Source organism: Oxyura jamaicensis, chromosome Z (assembly GCF_011077185.1).
Source record: "Oxyura jamaicensis isolate SHBP4307 breed ruddy duck chromosome Z, BPBGC_Ojam_1.0, whole genome shotgun sequence".
In the NCBI taxonomy this organism is placed as follows: Eukaryota; Metazoa; Chordata; class Aves; order Anseriformes; family Anatidae; genus Oxyura; species Oxyura jamaicensis.
In genome coordinates, this window is record NC_048926.1 from 19,963,984 (window position 1) to 19,970,721 (window position 6,738).

Sequence of the window (6,738 nt, forward strand, 5' to 3'; positions counted from 1 at the left end):
AAAAAAAAAAAAAAAAAAAAAAAAAAAGCAACAAATACAGCTTCCCTTTCTCATTGCAGAAGTTCTCATCATCACTGGAATTGCTAGCGTGACACAGCTGAGCATTATTTACCCATAATAAGCATCTAAGACAAAAAATAGTGTCTATTCCATCCAAACTATGTAATGATTTCCACATTCCTTCATTTTTTTGGGAAGCATTCATTATGGACAAAGTAAGAGATTACTTCTTAAAATAAGGCCAGTGAGTCAAATTCAGCCAAAATTTATATTAAAAACAAACAAACAAACAAACAAAAAAAAATCTTTGCATTTCTTTATAACTCCATTCAGAAAAGAATAAGAAGCCAAATCTGTGCTGCAATTTGCTCTCCAGTACCTGAAATGCAACAAAGTTTCTTTGAAATTTGACTTAAAACACAATCTGGATTTAGTCTCCCCTCGATAATATTAGGTAGGTTCATCCTATTTTTTCTCTGTACCCAATATAATCTTAATTTGTAAACATTCTTAAAAGCATGAGATTTAAAGGACTTAGAGCTTTATGGTTGTTTTATGTCTGTTCATTATGAGAAAACATTGAATAACTGATCTCTTCTCTCTAGTGAATTCAGGCTTTTATAAGCAATCTCAAAATTACAAGTATGAAGATACTTTTTTTTTTTTTATGCTATCAAAGAGAGAATTAATGAAAATGTAAAAGTCTTTGAAATGGAAGGCAATACTCTGACTACATATTCCTCCATTTTCTAGTTTAATTGTCCAGCACAGTGAAAAAACAGTATTTATAAGCCTCTGTTATTGAACATAATTACAATTGCAATGTCAGTTTCAACCTTATGAAATGCCAGAACAGAGCTTATTTGTACAACATAAATTGGTCAATACAATTACAGAATCACCCTTTGTTTTTCAAAACCCTGGTTTCTGTAAGTCTACAGCATAAACCCACTGTTTGAGGAGCGAGGTTGTGTAGAAAAGGCAATGACTGTCTAGAGAATTCTGCTAATGTTTTTGCTTGTTTTTGTTTTCTATTTGTTTTTTTTTCTTCCTCAAATTAAGGTCACCACTATTTGCAAGTTCCTCACTGTCCAAGTTCTTACATGAAGATCCCAGGACCTGAGCATGAGGAGGGTGAGAGCAAGAGCTCTGACCATTTAAGAAAGAGATCTCACACTAATAACCAAATCCCCTCTGAGCTCTGTTTTACTTTTGTAAAGCTGATATATTAGTGCTCCTCATCTGCCAGAGTGGTTCTACATAGAAATACATTAGTATCCAGAAAGGATTTGCAAAGTGGGAAGCCCCGTGGAAGCTGTTGCTATTACTTAGGTTAGCTAATATCTGTTTCTCCTTCCCATGCCCCCTATTTCTCCAGTTATACAGATGTTGCATGATGCAAAGTTAATCAGTGACTAGTAAAACAAGGAAACGAGGTTTACTATTTTTTTTCCTCTTCATCTTACTTCTCTCATAGAAGGATAGATTGTTACAATTATTTTCTACTGTGCTTCTACACCTGAAACTGCCTGAATGGGGAAACATGAGGTAGAAGAAACAATGAAGAACACTCTCATTTCATGTGTCATGTATTCATTAGAAAGTAGAAGATATTTACTTTGTCATTTGTGCAGATGATGTACAATCAAATGAAAGCATCAGTAACAAAAAAGCAAGAAAACAAACTGTTGTAAAATTTGGAGATGGGAAACTTTGCATTGTAAGTAGCAGTACAGAAAGGCGCAGAATACAGAAGTCACAAATCCCCATCACTGCTGAAAGCTGAGGCTCAGAAAAGCAAATGTTGGTTCTAAAAAGGCCACAGAAATCTGACACATCTCAAGCAACAACTGCTGTACATGTCCCTGACCACCCACCCTACCACATACTCCCTGACCAGTCAACAGCCCAGCTTGATGGCAACAGGGTGTTTCAGTTGCCATGCCTGTTGTTTAGTCATTAGTCTTCCCTCTGAAGACTTCCAGCAAGGATGCCAATTAGTGCAAATGGCTTGTAATTAGCAGTGATGCTTTTTTGTAATGTGGATACCTGTTCTGTATGAGCAGTAATAAGCCACCAACTCGTTTCACATGGTCCAGAGGCAGCCATTGGAAGTTAAAGATTTGCAATTAATAAAAGCCCATGCAAGAACGAAACCAGTGACTCAGAGGAGTAACACACCGTCTTGCAATACTGGTCCCCAAAGCTAGCACCTCTAATCTAACAGAATCATTGTTAATCTCTCATTCCAATAAGAACGTGAACATTTTCTAAGCACTCACATCACATTTAATGTTCTCAGAGATGCCCACTGTGTGTATTAAACGTGCTGCCCCAGGCCTCCTGACATGGCACTTTCTCCTTCAGGCAGAGGGGAATTCAGTCTCCCTGTGGGACTCCTGCTTTCCTCATCCCACTTTGCACCCGTCTCCTCCTGCCTTCCCCTGACAGCACCTTGCCTGCATCTCCTGCTTCATTTTCTCACTGCTAATCCTCTGCTTGACCCAATTTAGCACTGCTCTCTCAGCTCTCCTGGCAACAGAAGTGCAATGGCTACTAATAAGTAAGTTCAGGTATCTTCCTTCTGTTCTCAGCTCCACTTAATAAGAAAAGGCGTTATTTTTTTCTGTGATTTTTAACTTCTGCACTTGACTAATTCCCTTCTTGTTTCTTAAATTCTTGTAGTGTCTTTTCCCTAGTTGCGTGACTTTCTTTCCTCGGCATTTCACCCCTGCTTCATGTCTGCTTTTATCACCAGCACAGCCTGCCAGCTGCCTTTTCTGTCATCTCCAGTCCCGTCAGAGTGCCATCTCTAACGGCTTTCTTTGACACGAATTAATGAGATGATATTCAAGTTCCTCCCCTGCTCCAAACACACACGGTCCCTCTTGCTCCTTCATCTCTCCTTTTACTGAGTGATGATGGATCAATTTGATTCCTTCTAACACTTTTTTTTTTTTTTTTTGCTATTCTTTAATATTTTATCCTCCAAAACATGAAGACAACTTTTTTCTCACCCCTCCCCAGCCTTGCTTTGACCCTCATTTGTGTCTGAGATATTTGAAAGTGGGCCTCCCACCCCAGTCCCTGCTTGAGGCATCTGCAGCGCCTCTCCCAGGCCTGTCCCTGGTCTGCTGAGAGGCTGCCCCAGGCCTGACCCAGCTTTCTCTGAGCCTGCCCTGAGGCCTGCCTCAGGCCTCCACTTCCTCACCAAGTACCTCATCTGGCTGTCTCCTTCCTTCCTGCTTCTTCAGCCCTCCACTGCCCTCACAACATGTTTGCACTAGAGTTCAAAACATGTGCCTCTGCCTCCCTGGCTGCCCTCCCCCATGTTTCTTTCCCAGGACTCCTTCCCATGACTCACAGCTCTCCAGCACCTTCCCTTCCTTCCTCACAGTGCTATGAGCTCCCATGCCTTTTCCAGAACCCCTATGAAAACCCTGTTCCCTCCTGTGCTGTGAGTCACCCTCCCAAGCCAACCTTCTAATTATTTGTAATTAACGATAACAAGAAGGAACTGACATGCTGGGGAAACGTAAGATGCGAGGATGAGAAGCTCAGTGTAAATGCTTAGAGAGACAGAAACAGCATCATATACTACCGAATAATCCTATAATCACCTGTGTGCTTTCCCCTCCCCATAACCCCTGCCTGACACCCCCTTGTTCTGTGTCCTGTTATATCTAGCCTCGACTGTAAGCAGAGACCATCCACTTCATTTCCATTGGTACACAGCACTGACAGAGGTTGATGTATCTGGAAATCAGGCTAACTTTTTTCATTTGCCATGTGAAACATCATACACAACTGTTGCAGCCTGTGCTAATAGGTAATAAAAGGAATTTAAATTAGCATGAGTTTCTCTCAGCTGCCTTGTACTAAAACGTCCAGCCTTTCCTGTTCTATCCACTTTTTTTACCTCATACATTTTTCACTGCAGCTATCTACGACTTAATGTGAAGGCAATCATGAGAAGCTGGCCTTGAAGATGATAAGCAGACTGCTTTATTTATTTATTTTCTCTCTTCGGAGATGAAACTTGCTTTGATGGCACAACCTTGCTTCCTTTCTTCTGTTCTCATTGACTATCCTCCTCTGCCACAGCCTACTTTATTGAGCACTATACTTCCCCCCACTACTCCCATCTGAACCAGTAGTCTTCATCCATTAGAGACAGAATTATTCACATCCAAGTCTACATTGAATTTTTGCTTCTTTTACAATTCCAGCCGTATATTAAGCACTGCAGTAAAAGATGGGGAGATTTCTCTCCAGATTCGCTTCTTTATAATATATCAGTATATAAGCCCCTGAGAGAATTGAGAGTTTGAAAGTTTTATTTGCTTCTTCATATTTTATCTTTGAAATTATAGTAACATCAAGTCTTAGCAGCTCTAATTCTGCAGGTACTGCCCTGAGAAACAAGGACTTGTAGCTTTCTTAGTGCTCAGTTAAAAATAGCTGTGTTTGTGTTTGTGTGTGTCCTGGAGGGTCTCCAGAAATTGCTTTACTTCCCCAAAATCTGTTGACACTGAGCAGTGCAAAGCTGTTAAGAGAAGTAAAAGAATGAAACTGAACCATTTTGAGCAGCCTTTCTCAAATCCATTCCTCTCTGAAGTGCTCAGCTCCCTGTAATGCTATAATCACACTAATTTTCTAGTCTTTAGGAGAAAGGGAAAAGAACCAATTTGCCCATCCCACCACATAACCCCTGACACTTTTTCCCCTCCAGTGAATCAAAACACATAAACCTCCTTAAAAATTTTCAGTGTCTTTATATTAAAAAAGAAAAAATGTGTGAAAATTTGTGGCCATAAGTCACAAATTGCAGATGCTACTTTAAAAATGAGAAAATTTTATGTGTGTTGAATTTTCCTGAACTGTCAGTTTACCTGTTAATTTGATTATAAAGCTTGTGTCTGTGAAGTCAGTAGCTGAAACATCAGCAGGTGAGGTCTCCTTGCGTCTGCAATAGGATTGAAAATGTAACTTCATAGCTCTTTTTATTCATTTTGCTATCAGTGTTGATGTGGTGGTCATTTAATGTGACATACTGTGAATTGAGTTCTTCAGAAGAATGGTGCAAGATGGGAAAGATGTCCAAAGTTACCAGGTTGTGACTGGGTTATTTGAATTACTGTAGCTCTTTGTAGTTGTGTTTTTTTGGGAAGTGTATAGTTGTGATACATCAGCCCTAAAGATTTTAAATCCAGAAGTATAATTAAATTGTGTGATGTTTATTCCAGAGTGGAATTCTGGGGAAAAGAAGAAAAAGTCAGAATGAAGGTAAAAAAGAGGTCTTTAGGAAGGGAAAAGGTATCATCTGATATCTCAAGTAGTAGTAAAGCACTAAATATGCTGTGGACCAAAGCTCAACTTTATTTTTAAAATGAACGTGGTTGAATTAAAAGGAATTTTAATCAGAACTATCTATCCATTAAGTATCCACAGTCAGATTATGAGTAATCCTCTGCATGAAGTCTAATAGGCCAGGAGAGAGAGGGGGTCTTCTCTGACAGGAAGACTACAGAAACGGTGCTGAAGTCATTGGGGTTAGTGATGAGAAAGGGAGCACTGTGTGCACCTGTGACTCTGGATTGGAAAGGCTTGGACTGACTATCAGATGCCTCCACTTTATATTGTCCACCTCTGCCTACAGTTCTTGGAGGATGGAAAGACACCCACCCATTCATCCACAGAGCACTGTTCTTCCACCCTCTCCTTTAAATTGCTTTTGAAATTATCAATGGAAAATATGCAGTGATTTTCATTAATCGTTCAAGATAAGCAGGGGAGGAGAGCATGGGGTAATCTTAATTTCTGGCTTGCCTCAAGAGAAGGCAAAGTGCCAGGGAGTTCATTCAATTACTTCAGTCAAAATCCTTTGCGGAGGCAACAATAAAGTACCTTGCTGCCTTTTAACCTCAGAACAAAAAGTTTTACCTTACCTTGTCCAGTTTTGTAACAATAATGAGTATTCTCAAGGCATTGTTGATTTCATGAACACTTTATATCACCATTATGACGGTTTAAAGTGTTTCTTTTAATAAGAAGTAGGAAGAGCACTAGTCAAATGGGATAATACCTGTTCACAAATACTCCTGTTCACAAAACACCTACATAATAGAGACAATGTAAAATGTTTTCTTCCCTATGATTTCATGGTACATAATAAAGCTGCAACAGTTTCAAATTTAGCCTAATTCTATGTCATATGACATAATCTTTCAAATCATTTTGCTTCCATGCTGAAGCTAATTTACACAGATAAATCCCAGAGGCTAAATCTTTGTATTCTGTTATACTAATTTCCAAATAGTCATGAATCACGATATTCATTTCTGATACTGTATATTTAAGTGGAGTTTAACTTCTTACTTTGAATGTACTGGTCTAACATTGTGGCAACTCAATTGATTTTAATATGTCATAAGGAGTTTTAAAATGGACACCACCACCAGCCCCCGAAGAAAAAATCCACAAAACAAATGGTTAACTATTACCTACAAGAATCTATAATTTTTTTTTGAAAAATCATATCTGCTTTTTGAGTCCCTCTAATCATTCATGAAATTCACAGTTATAAATGGGTAGTAAAAGGATCATTTTTCAATCTCATTATTCTCAGAAGTAATAAAATTTGTTTAAAGTGATTGAGGTGGATTTTGTTTGTTTGTTTGTTTGTTTTCTAGTTTTCTAAGTAGCCTGGACAATGTCAGGAAGTTCATTCGATATTGC